Below are 16,691 nucleotides of genomic sequence, written 5' to 3'. Positions count from 1 at the left end.
AATAAAAGAAAGCTTGAATCGCAAAATAAATAAGTCAAGCCAGAAAACTCCTGTAGGTTATTTTGTTTTCCCATGCTACCATCCAAATCTGTGAATTCCCACTCATGGAAGAGAACATCTGTTTCACTGAGACAACAGGTATAAGAGCACAAGGAAAAATGAAGCTCCCCAAAGGGTGATAGAGAGTAGGACTTGTACAGTATTGGTCATCTACCACTGCATCAAAGGGAGACAGAAGTGGCTTCCCATTGTTAAATTTCGTTTATGTCTGCTTATGTAGCTGAACACACAGTCCCTCTAGGATACCACACAGTGATTAAAAATAAGATGGTAAAGAAAGTCATTGATATTTTATATCATAAACTACTTATCTAATGCTGATGACTACAAGCAAGACTGCTCATTTGCCCTCAAGGCATAGAAACTTCAGGTTCCTGGTATTTTGCTTCCTTTTCATTTCATAATTTTCTGCCAATTTTCATCTTATTGAAGGCTGTATATCACGTTTCAGGATCAGTCTATAGGGAGGCATGAAAACAGGAAGATAACATTATTTTGTAGTTCTTTCTTACCTCAGCATGCTCTGATAAGAATAATAAAATTTTTCAGTGTCCATCTCCAGGTCTGCATAGAATGACAAATAATTAGGAACCAAATATTCTTTGAGGATAACTGTAGGCAACCAGGTGCTGCACAAGGGAAGGCTGCCTTCCTCCCCCCATCACAGAACTGTTGGCTACTGTCATGGAAACACAACTGTGCAACATAGGTGTCTGTTTTCAAGATTATCATCAGTTTGATGCAGCCAACAAATCAACAGTAAAAGCCTTCTCCCTGAAAATAGGATTGCTGCATTGCTTACAGAAGAATTATAGAAACAGCAAGGTTGGAGAAGACCTACAAGGTATTCAAGTCCAACTATCACCAACAGTTCTCACTAAGAAGTTGCTGCATGATTTTTTTTTCCTAGTTCACTGCTGAGCAAGGTCAGGATGCAATAGAAATGATGCCCTTGGCATCTCATGTACAAGGCCACATAAACAATAGTAAGTCTCTTGTTTACATCTGTTGCCTCAATGCCACCACAGTGTAGTTAAGAAAATGCATTTTAAAAAAAAAAAAAACAACACCATCCAGGTTCCATGATCACATCCAGTAGGATATAAAAGAGGGGAGAAATAATTAGAATTTCCTGCTATTTAATCTAAGGATAGGAGGTGAATATAGCTGGCTGCTTTCCCACTGACATTTTGTCATTCAATGTGTTAGTCACAATGGTCTGATTATCCTTAAATACGTAAAGTACAGCCTTTTAAGTAGACTAATTTATGAACCTGTTTCATGGCCCTCTGCATCAATTTACCACTTAGTCCCAAATGAAAGCGCTGAATTCGTCTTAGTGAGGTGGCACTTCTGGGGATGTAATAGCAGAGGAGTGCAAAAGCAGCATCTGTCCATTCCTGTTCATGCGTCATGGTGAGAGAAAACTCAATTGCCTCTTCCATAGCACAGGCTCAAATAGGACCCAGTTATATTAAGCCAAATAATAAAGAAAAAAAAAAATGACAGAGGATGTAAGGATAGCAAAAGGTGCAAGTTTTAAAATTTTGATAATCTCCAGAGCTGGTTTAAGTTTAACCCATCTTGTAAAAGCAGGATTTGACCCAAAGCATTTCTGTTCTGAGAGAACTATGCAGCAGGTAGTTTGGTCACTTAGTTCCACCCACCCAGTCCTGGTCATCATTAGCAAAAACATGGCGATTATCTCAGGGCTATGTGGAAATTAACATGGGACTACATGCACAGCCACTCAGCCACAGTTTCCCATCACAGGCACACAACTGCACAAAGCTGCAAGTGAGATGGAAAATCATGCACTAATGAAGGCAGCAAGTGCAGGTCTGGGGTGGGTGAGAAGGAACATTCCATGTAGAAATAAAGTGCAAATCCACCACCAATGGAAGACATGGAAGAGGAAGTTGTAGCTACAAAACTTATCCAGAATTACATCTAGACCAGAACTGTTTAGAATGTTCTTTTGTTCTGAAGGGAAACAACCAATCTACCACATAATGGAGGTTGGAGAAATAGTAAAAAATAAATAAATAAATAAAATTACTGGCAGCAAGATAAATCTGACCAAACAAATTAAATGGAAGGAACAAGCTTCTTACATTGATCAACAGAACAAGGTAGCTCTCAAGGCCCTAATTCTTAGTTATTCAAAGTCCAAGGCTTTTCAAAATGGAGACACCTGAGTTGGGTCAAAGATTTCAGGCATCACCTAATAACAAAAATGAAATTCTGTTACCTATGTGATAGGGAAAGTCAGACTCAAGGATCACACTGATTCTCCTGACTTTTAACCTTACTGGTCCCTATGTTGCTGCAAGTTGGGATTAGGACCTCTGCCAACAGAGGTTCTTCAGGTACTGGAAGTCTTCAGCCTCCATGAAGAAATCCAATGGGATTTCTACTTGTTTAGCACCTCCCTGCTCATATGTTTTGATTTGCAGCATACCAGTTCTGGAAACCTCTTGCTTCTTAACAAGCTGGGAGCTGCACAGATCCAGAATCAATGCTATTCCCAGAGATTAATTTTAAAATTTATCATATGCTACATTTATGCAGATTTCTGCAAAAATATTCTAGTGAGCCACAGGTGTGCCTTCTCCAGTTAATAACCAAGCTGGAGCTAGCTGTCTCAATGAATGAATGCCCCAAGAACTCAACTTTTAACCACTGATCACAGAGACCACTTCCTTCACTTAGTCAGGAAGCAGAAGACAGATTACAAGAAGCAGTATTCAAAACCCCAGAATGAATGAGTCTTTGGACATGAACCATCAGCAGAAGAGTACAGCAAGGCAGGAAGGCCTCTCTAAGCTCCACATGCACTGTCCCTCACGTAGGGTCAGCTGCGTGGTGTTGATGACCTCTAACCACATATGAAACATAGCTAGAGGTAAATGTGCAGCCATACAGCCTGAGGAAAATGAACAGATGCTCTTTATGCTTTTTCTGAGTCTCCTGGGGCAGGCAGCTTTGGATTTAACTTCTAATAATGCAGTGAATGCTAGTCAGCTGCCAGATGCTTAGGGAGGCAGCAGAATTGTCATGAAGAGATGTTTGTGGAGGAGGAACGGCAGCTTCTGGGATACAAAGCATTATCTCCTTCTCAGCGTAAAGCACCAGGAGGCAGTACAGGCAATGTGTGCTGGAGTGCTGAGGAGATGGAAGCAATCCTGCGTAGCTCAAGATTCAAGAGATCTTCCAGAGCCCGCTTTGCACTTGTAGTGTTTGTTTAAATGCATGAGTTGTCACATAATTTAAATCCACAGGGATTTTCCCTGCCCTAGGAAATTAATTAAGCTACACAGCATGTTTTGTTAGCTAACAAGAAGCCTATACCTTTCATGAGACTGTGAAAGAAAGCATGAAAGCTGACTATCACAAATACTACACACAGTGCTGACGTGGCCAGCATATGCTACTTCTCAAATGTGTTTCCAGCCTTCCACAGGGAAAGAGCTCCCCTTCTCAGATCAGCAGCATCTGTGTGCAGCCCAAGCCCATCACTCTCCAAAATTAAGAGTAAATTAGTCATTTGCTGCTTTTTTTTTTTTTTTTTAAACAATCTCAATGCTGAGTTTCAAGATTCACACTGCTGGCTTTGCTGTGTGTGACCCTGAACTACAGACTGTGATGAAATCCTGAGCTCAGCATCCAAAGTTCACAGAGTAGTTAGTGCTCTGGGAGAGGCTGCATCTCACGGAAATGTAGTTGTAAGGCGAATAACCCAAAAGAATAGTACCCTCACAGAATACTGAAGGTGGATGGTATATTTTTGTATGGCTTATCCAGATGCTTTAAAGACAGCCAGCAAATGAGGAAAAGCTCACCTGTTGCTGATGGTAGAGGCTTGCCAAGGACCCCACAGGGAAGGGATCATCAACAAGAGATCCGTCTCCAGTGGTGGTCAGCCCTTAAATGGGGTCTGGGAAGGTGGAGCCAGACTCCACTCCTTCTGGTCACACAGGTGCATTGCCTTCACCTGTGCTTCTGCAGCTGACTCAGTGCTCACCTCAGGTATCAATCAGTGGTTCAGGCTGTGATTCAGCAGTTCCCATACAGTAGCCTACAGCCTTCCTTGTACACTCCTGCAGATATGCATCCTTCCATTATGACTACCGGCTTTAGCTTAGGTCAGCATACATGACCACAGCACTATTTTTCTACATGTATTTGCTACTGTGGAAAACTCCCCACAGGTGCCAGTACTGTGAGTACAGCTGCCCCTTCCTGCATTTCCAAGCAGTCAGTCCCTGACCACTCTTCATCCCATAGACTGCATCACCATGGAAGTGGAGATGGTACTAATTGTCAAACTCAGCTACCAGACTGATCCCATCAGCCTATGGATGGCAGCTGATCAGGGTCAAGTTCTAGGACCACCCTTTTTAATTAGAACCACATATTCCTGCAGCATGGCTGGTTTGCCCCACTTGCCTTTAGACCAAAATCTCTTTGAGACAGACACTTTTTTCTGTTCTTGGCATAGCGCACTTCCAACCAGCTCAGCTTCTTAGCACAATAGCAGAAAGAAAGCACCAATGATACTAGTATTATTTTAAAGCATAAAGAGTCTGTGCATTAAAGTCTGTGTACTGCCATGACATTTCTGCTCCTCCACCCCCCCCTAATTTTAAGCAGCATGCAGAGATATCAATCTGGATTCACACCAGGAGAGCATTATCCTTCTATGGTCAACAAAGCAGCACATGTACAAAACAAAAAACAATTTGTCCACCCCACAAATTATTTTCAAACAGCTGAGGAGGAGAGAAAGAAAGGTAGGCTGTTGCAGGAGTCTTTCCAATAATTTCCTTTTTTCCTTCTCTCCCACCTGCAAAAGCCAAATGGAAACTTCTCCCAAGAGATGCATCTGCATTAAATGCTCTGAACTACAACCAGATGCTCAGTCTTTCGCTACTGAAGATGAGAAAGCTCATCATAGGACACATTTTTAAACATGGGATGCATTGGCATTATTTTTGTTTCATTTTAAGAACAAAACATCAGAGTCAAAGCAGCAACATCACAAATACTCCCCCCACAGTAAGCAGGAAAAGCCAGACTTCTCGTTTAAAATTCAGCACTTTAGTCAGAGGAAGAACTGCCAGAGAGAAAGGCTCCAAATTTCTGCTAGCAGCCTTGAAGATGGCAGAGGCCAGGCAAAGGCCATGCCCAAGGTGGCAGTGATGACTGGGGCTTGTGCTGCATGGTCAGCCCACAGAGACCTATGTCCTCACTGCCAAGCCTGCTGCGTGCCTTTTACCTACACACCACAAGACAGCAGAGCAGTCTTCAACTTGTCTTTGTTTTGGAGAATAACTTCACATGGTGCTCGGAGGGGAAATTACTGATGGCTGTTAAATGTGCAAGTATTACAGGGCCTAGAGAGAGAGCTAATAACCCTAATGTTCCACATACCAAACTGTTTCTCCATGCGTTATCCCTGCATTAAATAGAGGCTGGAAAACTTGGTTGCCGTTTTCCCTAGTACTGAAAAATGGGCCTAGACAAACCATGGATTTGAATATTTTTTATTAATAATAATACTTCTTGAAATCATTGAGTTTACTCTAGATTCAAACAAGCATTAGCTGTTATCTAGCTCTGGACATTTCTAAAACACATTTTCTGAGGGGAACACATAGATAACAAAGCAAGGAGGCATGAATCTCTATGAGTGCAATTACAGCTAGGTTTCCAACACTGGACAGAAACAATAATGGTCTTCAGCTGCCCAGTCCAGCAAGTTTACTCACACTCCTTGGACCTTCTGGCCTCATATAGGTTCTCATGCTTCTATACAAATCATAAAGCTGCTTTTATAAACACGATATAAGCATTTACAGCAAGTAATTTTCAAGAATAACTTCTCTCTCATGCATTTATGCAAGCTATGAAAAAAAAAATTCCTAAAGCATTTCTACATCATGCTGGGCTGGCTTGTACACATGCCAGAATTCATGATAAGCTGCTTAGAAAGAAATGAATGCATGTAACAGAATAATATATCCCGCCATTACAAAAAAAAACAAAACATTGCCAAGATCTTTTTGACCAGCACACATGACATCCCTGCATCCTTACACTGTACATATCTAATAATGTTCACACTTTATGCTCTGTCTTCCCAAGCTCTTCCTGCTCACGGTAAAGGTAACCTACAGCACTTGCTTGTACTCCACTACAGTATTATGACACACAGCCTTTTGTGGTTCTAGAGGTCCCTTCCAACCCCTACAATTCTGTGATTCTATGGCACACATTACCTTTTTAGCACAGAGGGTGAAAGCTTGTAACATCTTATTAATAGAGTTGACACTGAAATATTTGTTATGAGAAAAACAGACTGAAATCAAACCAAATCTGAAGCTTTTCACTTAGCCTGCAATTATTACCTAACAGGTTTCCCATGACAAGATTTCAAAATGTTTGCTTTATGAAATGCTTACATTCACTTCACACAATCAGAGAATCCACAACGCAAGACAAAGACCAAAGCCTTCAGAGTAGTGAGGAGCAGCAGATCTACATGGTTCAGGCAGACTAGGTCCCTCTGGATTTCCCAAATCCAGGGACAAACCCCTAACAAGTGTCCTAGCAACTAATTTACAAATGGTAGGGAGGACTGGTGGGGACAGCTTGTGCTGCTCCTAGCTCTGGCACAAGACAGTGCTTCCATTTGCTTTTCTACATATTCTGTTGCTCTTGGTCAGACTGCTAATAACTGTTGATCCCAAAAGAAGTTTGGCTCTAACCAGTTTGCATTCTCAGCCCACACCATTCAGCAGGCAAAAATCTTTGTAATGGTGATGCTTTTTTTTTTCTTCTAAATGGCTCTCTCTTTACACATAAATTAAAAATTAATAATTTAAAAAACTAACCAGGAATAATGAATAGAAAACATCATGGACCTCCTTGTTCAGCATACTTCAGATCCAATTTCCCTGTAGCAAAACAGGAATAAGGGTAAGTTTCTCCTAGGGAGCAATCCATTTTTACTTCCCTTCAGAAATACAAAATAGAAGGACAGCAGTATTTTTGTAACTTAAAATGCCACACCATGCTCTTTTAGCATAGCTTAACAAGATAAAAGCTTGAATCTTAGGCAAACCCCAGAGGGACACAGAGGTTAGCAGGTCAGAAAGAAGGCCTTTCAAATTCCTTTCATATGTGCAAGTTTCAACAAAAATCTCTTTAAGTATTCCATAAAGCCAAGGAAAACAAACAGTCCAGTGCTTGGGGATGTGGGGAAAGCACTCACCATGGAAGAAAATCAGGTGCAGACTAAATTCCTCTCTGTCAGAAAGAACACCAACATCCTTTTAGTAAAGAAAGAAGTGATTTCAGATCCTGAACTAAAGATTTAAGCTATACATACTAGACTAAGAAGTCTGAACTGCCTCTTCTTCCTTCCCTGCAGAAGAGATCCCGTTAGCTCACAAGTCCATGGCATTTTCCAATTATAAGATATCTCAGGATGAAGGCACCCTAGAAGGTCTCTAGTCCAATACCCTGCTCAAAATGGAGTCCCAGCTGACTTCAGACCAGAGAGCTTAGGATTTTGTCGGTTTTGGTCTTAATAAATACAAACAGATTGCTTGCTCTCTTCGATAGCCAAAGCACTAATTTTAACAAGCATGTTATTAGGCTAAAACTATGACCGCATAGTGTCGCTGTGTTTCCTGATACCTTGCCTCAGGAAAGAGCCAATGGAGTTAGAGGAAAAAGCAGAAATAAAGAACAAAATCCATTTTGCCTCCCACATAAGAGGTTGAAGTTTTAGCAACAGAAGTTTGTCTTCCTTAAGTAACCTTCCTATCTTTTGAGTTTGAGTCCTTACAACAATTGCTTCAGATGGTCTCAAATTCACTCTACAGTGACTTAGCAAGTGAAACACCTGTGAGGTAAAGCTCTGATCAAAGAACTACCCTAAGAACTGGGCCAATGTCTATCTACCTGACAACGTTCAAAGCATTAGGCTAAAATTGACTTTTATTACACCACTACAAATTGAAATCCAACAGTTGGGGCAAAGCAATAACTTTTAGTGTTAATCTGCCCCATGATTATTGTCATATATACCAACTTCTTAGGTGTTTGTCAGAACCAGGTGTTTGTTCTGCCAGCCCATCCCCTGCCTTCTTCAGCTGCTGGCATATCACAGTTTGACCCAGGTAAAAATTAAACCCAAGATGTTGGAGATTTCTTGGGCACACCTTCATTCAATTTTTGTGGAAGTTGGAAACAACTTTCACTGCAGTACTAAAAGCTCATCCATGCCACATCATTCACTGCTGGATTTCCCAACACATGGATCCTCTGGTAGAGGAAGTCAGTGTGAACATTTGTGAAACAGGAAAAATATGGACATGCTATTGTCCCAGCCATATGAAAGAATGATAACAGGATAGGCGTGCAGATATATTTACATTATAGACTTAATAATAGACATAAATTTTCAGAGCACCTGGTCCTAATGACTGTGTAACACAACCAAATTGGCACTGCTGAAATCTCCAGTGATAAATGCCCTGAGATTCCTACGATTTTTACCTAGTTCACAGATACAGCATTCCCAGTATTTTACTATGCACACAAACAGAAAGATGAAAATCTGTACATGATGGTGAAAGTGTGAAAAGGACTGACTGTTCTACACGCTATTCAGGGAGAGTGTCTTTTCCTGTGAAATGGTACATGAGCTCCAAGTAGGTTATTTCCCAGGCCCACAATGTATTTGGCACCATTTCCTACAGATTTAACTGCTCTCCTGTGCTACCACATTAAAACATAGAACTTTAAATACTGAATGTGTTTTAAATCAATGGAAATCAGACTCTCCAGATGCTTTTTGGTAACTGGAGTGTAATAGCTTTCCATGTTACAAGAGCTATAGCTTAAGGTTAACCATCATTCCTGGAGCACAGCAAAGCCTATAGACACCACCACTGCAGTGCTCTGAGCAAGAGGAGATATGCATATACCTGTATATGACTACATGTATGTCTATGTATGTATACACACATCTATAATAATAACAGATTTAACTCTTCTTGCATCTCCAAGGAGATGAATCTTTGTCACAAGTTATCCAAAGGGAAAGAAGATATACCATAGCTTTAAATACAGTGCAAACAAGAGCAACAACCATTCATAAGCCAGTTATAACAGCAACACAACCTGGGCTGGTAAAGGCCAGGCCCTTGTCTAGTTTTCAAAGGCAGTATTTAATAAGACACAAACGTTTATAATAATATGGATGAAAATATCTAGAAGTTCAAAAGCATATAACCTGTCAGGGATTTTCTTCCTTTGCAGCTGAGTAGGTATTTGATTTGCACATGAGACAAAGCAGCAAAACCTTCCATCAAATTTAGAAAACGTTTTGCTATGAATGAGCATCAGGATTTGTTCAGGACACATAACTAGCCTTGATTTTTGTTAGCGTAGTACAATAGCAGTACAGTTAAATAGAGGAATATAACGAAAACAAATCTCAGAAAAACTGAGGCAGACAGCCCAGAAGTTTTTCCCTTACACCTGCAAGGTCTGCAGATACCACTAAAACAGGTTTTTCCAGCATCAGTAGACATACACCAAAAAACACCAGAGCATCACTTCTTGCCTAGGGCCCCATAAGAGCCTCAGTCTCACAGTCTGTGAAATTACACCTCAGATGATATAGCTGAAATTAGCTGGATTGTTCCACTATTTGAAAACAAACACTTGCTTAACCCTAATTTCACATCTACATATGTATCTATTATTGTGCTGTCTTACCTCGGGCCATGAGCTCTGTCTCCGTCCACAGATTGCCTGGTTTTCTGGTTTGTCCTGTTGAGCTGTGGCTCATGCCTCATCACCAATTCCACCTGCTAGAACACAACAACCATATTTCCTTCTAGCCCCTCCCCCAGTTATTTGGGGTTTTGCCTCAGGATATTTATACTACATGAATGTAAGTTACCCCTTCTCTTAGGATATTTTCCAGCTTGGTTTTGTTACTGAGCAGGAACCCCGACCCCACCTGTATTCTGTTAAGCACAAGGGGCACAGATTAATTGGAAGAAAAAAAAACCCTCACACATATCCTTGAGTAGTAGGAAGTTTAGCAATTATTCCTTTAAAAACAATGAATGAGATGAAAAGATAAAAGTATTCTATTAAGGACCTAACGCAATGTGAGATGGTTACAAAAGATCTCACCTGTACGTACTCATATAATTTAGGATATGATGAATGTTTAAGCCCATAAAACCCTCTTATGCTTTCTTTTTCTTTTATGCTTTCTGTTTTTTTAGGGCTGAGGCTTACCTGGAAATTACAATTCTACATGATAGATAAGGAGGTGAAGACTCTGAAGTTTTTAATAAATACACTACTTTTAAAATACACGTTCACTGCAGTCCTTGCCCAAATTTTTCCCCACGTTTCCCAACAGCTACTCAGTATGCTGTTTGGCACTTTCACTTCAGACAGAAGGTCAAAGTATTTGAAGAGAAATTACTGACACAGGCACCCCTGCACAGAGATGTGTGGTGCAGAATATGAGAATTAAAGTCTCAAAAACATGCAGGCAGAATGCAAAATGATATTTGTATTAGGCTCTCACAAAGGAAACAAGCAGCTAGCCCAGGGAACTGTCTGGAGAAGAGAGCAGAGACATGCCTCTCATCCACCTACACTTCTGCAGCCTTGGTCCTTCAACTCCTCTGTGCCTATTGCAAGTACCCAATGGAAAACATCATTTTAACTGAATGATATTTCTTACAAAAAATAAGTAAAACCTTGGCCTAAAGTTCTGGAGTGTGTTGTTATTTATTTTTTTAATTGCTTTATTTTTATGTTTCAGTAAACTCAGAAAATCCTTAGTTTTGAAATGCAGCTTGTGTTTAAGCAAATCAGACTTTTTCCACTCCGTTTCTCAGCTTGGCAGCCACCTTAAAAAGTCATATACATACATCACACAGCCCTGGTTGTAGCTCCAGCCCCACAAGACTCATCAGCCCACAGGTGCTCACAAGGAGCATATTGTCTTAATAAAACACATGCAACACTACTGGAGGCATGGGGGTGCAAAAGGCAATGGTGCTTTACAAACACGGAGACTTTTCTCTAGAAACACCCATGCAGATTATGGCAAGCATAAAAAAGGACTTCTTAAAATGGTGATATTTCAACTCAGTACCATGCCTGGTCTACCACACCAGATTTCTTCCTGAATCAGATGCTAATGAAACCTCTGATGACTCAGTAATGAGACAGAAAGGAGACACAGCGTGAAGGGAAAAAATAAATATACAAACGTGCCACCTCTGCCAGAAAAGAGGGCAAATCCACTAAAATGGCGCAATTTGCAATACAAAGTGGCTGCCACAAGAGGGAGGTACCATTGCATTGAACTGGGCTCGCCCACCTCAGCAGCGTGGAGTGTAGGATGAGAGGATCATTGGGGTTGAGAAAGGTGTTTAAGATCAAAGGTCCAACCATCAGCCTGACCTAAGGCCCACCACTAAACCATACACCCAAGAATCACGTCAACACATTTCCTAAACACCTCTAGGGATGGAGACTTCACCACCTCCCCGGGTAGACTGTTCCAATGCCTGGTCACCCTTCTCCATGAAGAAACTCTTCATATCCAATTGGAGCCTTGGACTGGAGCACACCTTCCCCATAAGGTGTTGTCCTGTCCTATGTCACCTCATCATATCTCTTCCCTGGCTCCGGAGGAGCTGTTCAAGGGCCAGGGAAAGCTTGAGCCACCTTTGTGTCTTAAGATCGACAGGAAGGGCCAACAGAAAAGCTCATCTCTGCCAGTTTTGACTCTGAAGAAGACCATCCAATGCTCTTTGTCCTTCCACCACAAAAAAGACTGAGATGAGTGAATCACTCCTGGGGATCAGCCACTAGACAATGGCTAGAGGACACTGATTGTATACCATCACAGACTTGGTCCAGATCTGACCTAGCTAAGACTATACTAGAAGCACAATGCACGCAAGTAAATCCACTTTCTTAGGAGCTGTAGGGGTACAGTTCTTACAAGTGGTACCTGTGCATCAGTCAAGGAGTAACCAAGACTATGGAATAATATAAATGCATTTGAGAATCATTTAAGATTCCTGACACCAGCATGTGTCCTAGTCTGGGGTCTTAATAACTGCAGCTTCCCTCATGAGGCTGCTGCTAAAGGAGTGTCTCTTTTCATCCAACTGGGCAATATAAGTATCATTAAATCAAAAAACAAACCCATATTTTTATCAGCTTCTACACAGTAAGAAGTGGAAGACTGAGGGCTGTGTTGTGTGATTGATCTGATGCTCAAAGATATCTCTCCAGCCTGGCGCAGTTCCAGGACCTGCCAGTGCACTTCCTCTCCCTTCTTTCTTTAATTCTTCCTGACAGGCCACCTGAATTAGAAGCCCTCCAGCAGTAACTGTTCTTCAGCAGAAACAGAGACTAACAGCATGTCCAGAGCTTGTTGCACTCCTTCCCAGGAAATTTCCAGCTATGCCTTCAGGCGTCAGGTAAGTGAAAGCCAAAAGGAGAACACTGTGAAATAATAGCAAGAAAGAAAGGAAAAAAAAATTGATGGCTTGACTCTGAGAACCTTGTGCTCACTACCCTGACTTGCAATTATTCAGATATGGGTTATTTCCATTGGTAAAGCACAAGATGGCAAGGCATTCAGCTGAGCATCTCAAATGCTTTAGGATTAGCCTCACACACATTCTTTCAGTGGGTCTGAATAGTCCCTGAAAGTAACAAATGCCCATAGTGCACAAACAGCATAGGATCTATGTTTGACATAGTCCAAGCCCACCATTCTGCATGTGAGCCAGAAGATTATCTTCATAGACTGAAAAAAAGATGAGAAATTTCCTTGCCAGATGATGTTAAATTAATAAGATTGCTTACTCATGTATTTACAGTGTGCACTGCTGTTGAGTCCTTGCTCCCTGAGCATCTTCCTGCTGCTTTAACTGAGGTCACTCCACGCACAGATGTACAGAGCAACACTGCAGCATTGCAGGGATTGCATGGGGGTGAGGATGACCTCTGTATGTATATATGCTCGGGCTTAATGTGTATCCCAGGCTGCAGTTCCATTGCTTGGTTAGAATTTGTTTTGTAAAATAAAATGCAGATTTTGGTCAACAGACAGATTGGATCACAGCTGCGCTGGATCCACTTTTATCAAGCATGTCTGAGAGACCCTTGAAAACGTGATTATGTCCTTACCAAAAATACGTATCTTTCTTTAACAGACAGTCCAGCAGAACTGAGTCATGCTGGGAAGTGATCTCTGACTTTTAAATGTCCATCTCAGATATGACATTAGAGTTAGCATCTATAATTTGAAATTTTTTGGCTCTCATCAAAATATCCACATGCAGCTCAGGTATTATTGTTATTACTGAAAGACCTTCTCAAGTAAAGATTACTTATAGATGAGATGAATATTGAACAAATGTAATCCATGGATTAATTAGCTAAAGCCCTATGTTAATCAGAAAGCAAGCAAGAAAGAAACACTATCTCATTAAGCATTTAGGAGCATGTTGTATGTGCCTCCAGGATTCAGTTACCCTCTCTCCATAACACAACTGCTTTTTATTTAACACTTGGAGGTGTGTGAGAAGACTAATGTCCTTCTGTGTTATAGCTGGAGACCATCAAATTGTGTAGCATTAGTCATCACCATGAGGAGAAACTAAATGGTGTAGGACCAAAAAGTTAGCTCCAGAATTCCATAAATTGCTGACATTCTGCATAAAACCCTGACATTTACATAGATAATAGCTGGATCCATGATTGTGCATTACTTATTCATACCTTGTATGAAATAACTCCGAGGTAACAGACTAATCCATTAATCCCTCCCAGTCTGTAATCCTAAAAAATCATAAACTCCGCAAGACACTTTATCCTCTCAGGAAAATCAGACTCATAAGCTGAGGACTATAGCATATTTGGTGCTTGAGACCAGCAGTGTTTCCCCACTGTAGGGATATGTAAGCTTATGTCAGCCCTACACAGAGCTGTTTCAGGATCTGCCACCAGTTTGACGCATGCATACCAGCATGCAAGTTCCTCCTGTGCAACCTCTCTCAGAGCACACGAGATGTCTCGGTGATCCATCAGGCCTTCCATGCTGGTGTTTGTTGCAATGTTTTTGTGTACATTTCCTTTAATGAAGCACCTTCTATCATCACAGAAAAAATGAGTGTCAAAATGACATGAAATTAAGCACATCTTTTCTGTTTCAAATACAGCATTTTGTAGAATATCACAGCTTAGGGGGTTTTTTTCTTCATGAATAATTCAGCTTTGCATGTAAACAGTAAAATTTTCTTTTCTTTACTATTCCTCTTTTTGACTAACACTCACTGGCATCCAGCCTACCTGAAATGCCCTACAGATACCATACCACATGGGCAAAAACAACACAGAGGTAAAGGGATAACTCCATCAGCCTAATTCTGGAGCAAAATTATAGATCTTTAAGCATACACAAACATCATGAAAATGAGGAAAACAAGGCAGGTATATCTGTTTGTTAGCCTAACCATACTAGACTTTTCTTGGGTGTCATCTCGCATGTTACAACTTCACTGCATTAAACCCTGCTCCTTGGAGGCTCCCCGGGCTCACTGGCTCAGCCTGGCTTTTGCATCCCATTACCTGGCACTGCCTAGTCCCCTTCAGCCTCACTCTGCAAGGATGTGTGCCAGCAAGGACAAAGACCATGAGTTATTTTTGTCTTTCTTACATCGCTGCAAACCAGCCATAGGTGGACTGCTGCTTGTGGAGGATGAAGACAGCATCACCTAGGGTGTGATTTTTGTTTAAAGTTACTTGACTTTCTCAGGCAAAGGGAGAAATAGTTCACGTGAAAAGGGACAGATGTATAATAGATGAAATCTGATAAACAATGTTGGGATTTCACCTTATGGTTAAGCAATTGGTCAGTTATTTTAAGAATCCTTTCCAATAATTGCCAGCAACTAGGCACCTCCCTCTCTCCATATACACGATACCAATGAAGCCAGCAGTGTGAAAGAATGATCCCCACCTATGAAAAGGGAAAATGCTGCTCCCCAGCCTAAAAGGGTGCTCTTTGGTCATGGTCAACTTTGCTACATTTGACAGTGTCAGTGCAGTGGAGGTAAAGCAACATCTGTACAGAGCTTGCTGCAAATATGCAGAGCAACTGAACAGCCATGCCATGGTCAGATCTCACCCCTATGCAGCAAGAGTAGACTATAACACTGGAGGGCAGGCATTTCAACTCAGCACAGGATCACGGGCTACGCATTTGGTTGCATTGACATCCCCTGAGCAGTTGCACTGGGGAACGGTACAGAGACCTCAAAGACACAGAAATCCACAACAAAACGAATCTTCTGTCCAAAATCACATAACCAGGATCTGTGGGGATGTGAAGTCACACAAGATGTCCTAGAGTCCATAGCTTCCCTGTTTTAGATTATGGATGAATGACTGCTCACATGGTGGGTAGAAACTAGGTAATGCAGCTTGCTCCTTCCTGAAGCCTTCTGAATACTTCCAGCAATGAGATGCTTACCTGAGTGTGCCCTGAGCTTGCAAACAGTGCTAGATGTTCCATGCTGGAGAAGGAGAGTACCACATGGCAGAAGCAGTGCCAATGATGAGTGCATTGCTGGTTCTCCAGAAACCTGTTTTTCAGCTAACAAGGGAAATGAAGTTCCCTTTGGGCAAAAGGACCCTTAAGGCTGAGGTCTGAGGCACCTGAAATGGCCTGCAGAAAACTTGCTTCAGTAGTCTCCAGCTATCAGCAGGTTGCTCTGTCTTGCCCAGAGCAGTATTAACTCAGTGGCCCCATGATCACATCTTCAATAATTTTCTAGCCCACTGCATTAACAGGTAAAACCATAGGTGAAACTTGTCCGCAGGAAAGACCTTCAAAGGCTTCCAACCCAGTCAGACACACACAGGTGTGGGGATGCATGCTGGAAATGCCCTGTGTAATGAACCTGTAGGGTCAGACCAGTTAATAATATATGGGCACATACCATACATTATGTATTTAGCTCAGGCGAGCTGAGCTGAAGTCAAAGGTAGATCAAACTATCCATGAGATCGTCAGACTTAAAATACTTGTATGGTGTTCGTGGACCAAAATTCAGCAACAACATGTCTCCTCCCAGAAACTATGTTCTGGGGACACATTGACTCTAGTGAAAGCTAAAACTGATGCTGAATCCCTCTCCTGAGGCTGTTGCTGGGGCAGACTCTGAGTTTTAATGCAAAGGTAACTCAGACAAACCTATCGCCGATGGAGCCCATCGAAAGACTCAAGCTGCAGGGTGCAACACAATACTTTGTGGCACAAAAAGACCTTCTGAATGAGGGTCTCGCATTAATTAATTAAGCATCAGAGCACCTAGAAGGAAAAGCTATCCCATTTTACCAGCAAGAACAATGAGTCTGCAAAGGTCACACGGAGTAGAAGGAGGGAAGGAAAGAGAGAGACCATGTACTGGCTGCTGGCTCTTCTCTGCCTGTTCACTTCCGAGACCTCTACAGAGGCCACAGGTGGAGGACAGCGGGACCATAGAGGCACCACA

The sequence above is a fragment of the Cyrtonyx montezumae genome, unplaced genomic scaffold (assembly GCF_038088225.1).
Source record: "Cyrtonyx montezumae isolate F1298 unplaced genomic scaffold, pur_monq_1.0 scaffold_8, whole genome shotgun sequence".
Lineage (NCBI taxonomy): Eukaryota > Metazoa > Chordata > Aves > Galliformes > Odontophoridae > Cyrtonyx > Cyrtonyx montezumae.
Note: the sequence above shows the minus strand (reverse complement) of the source record.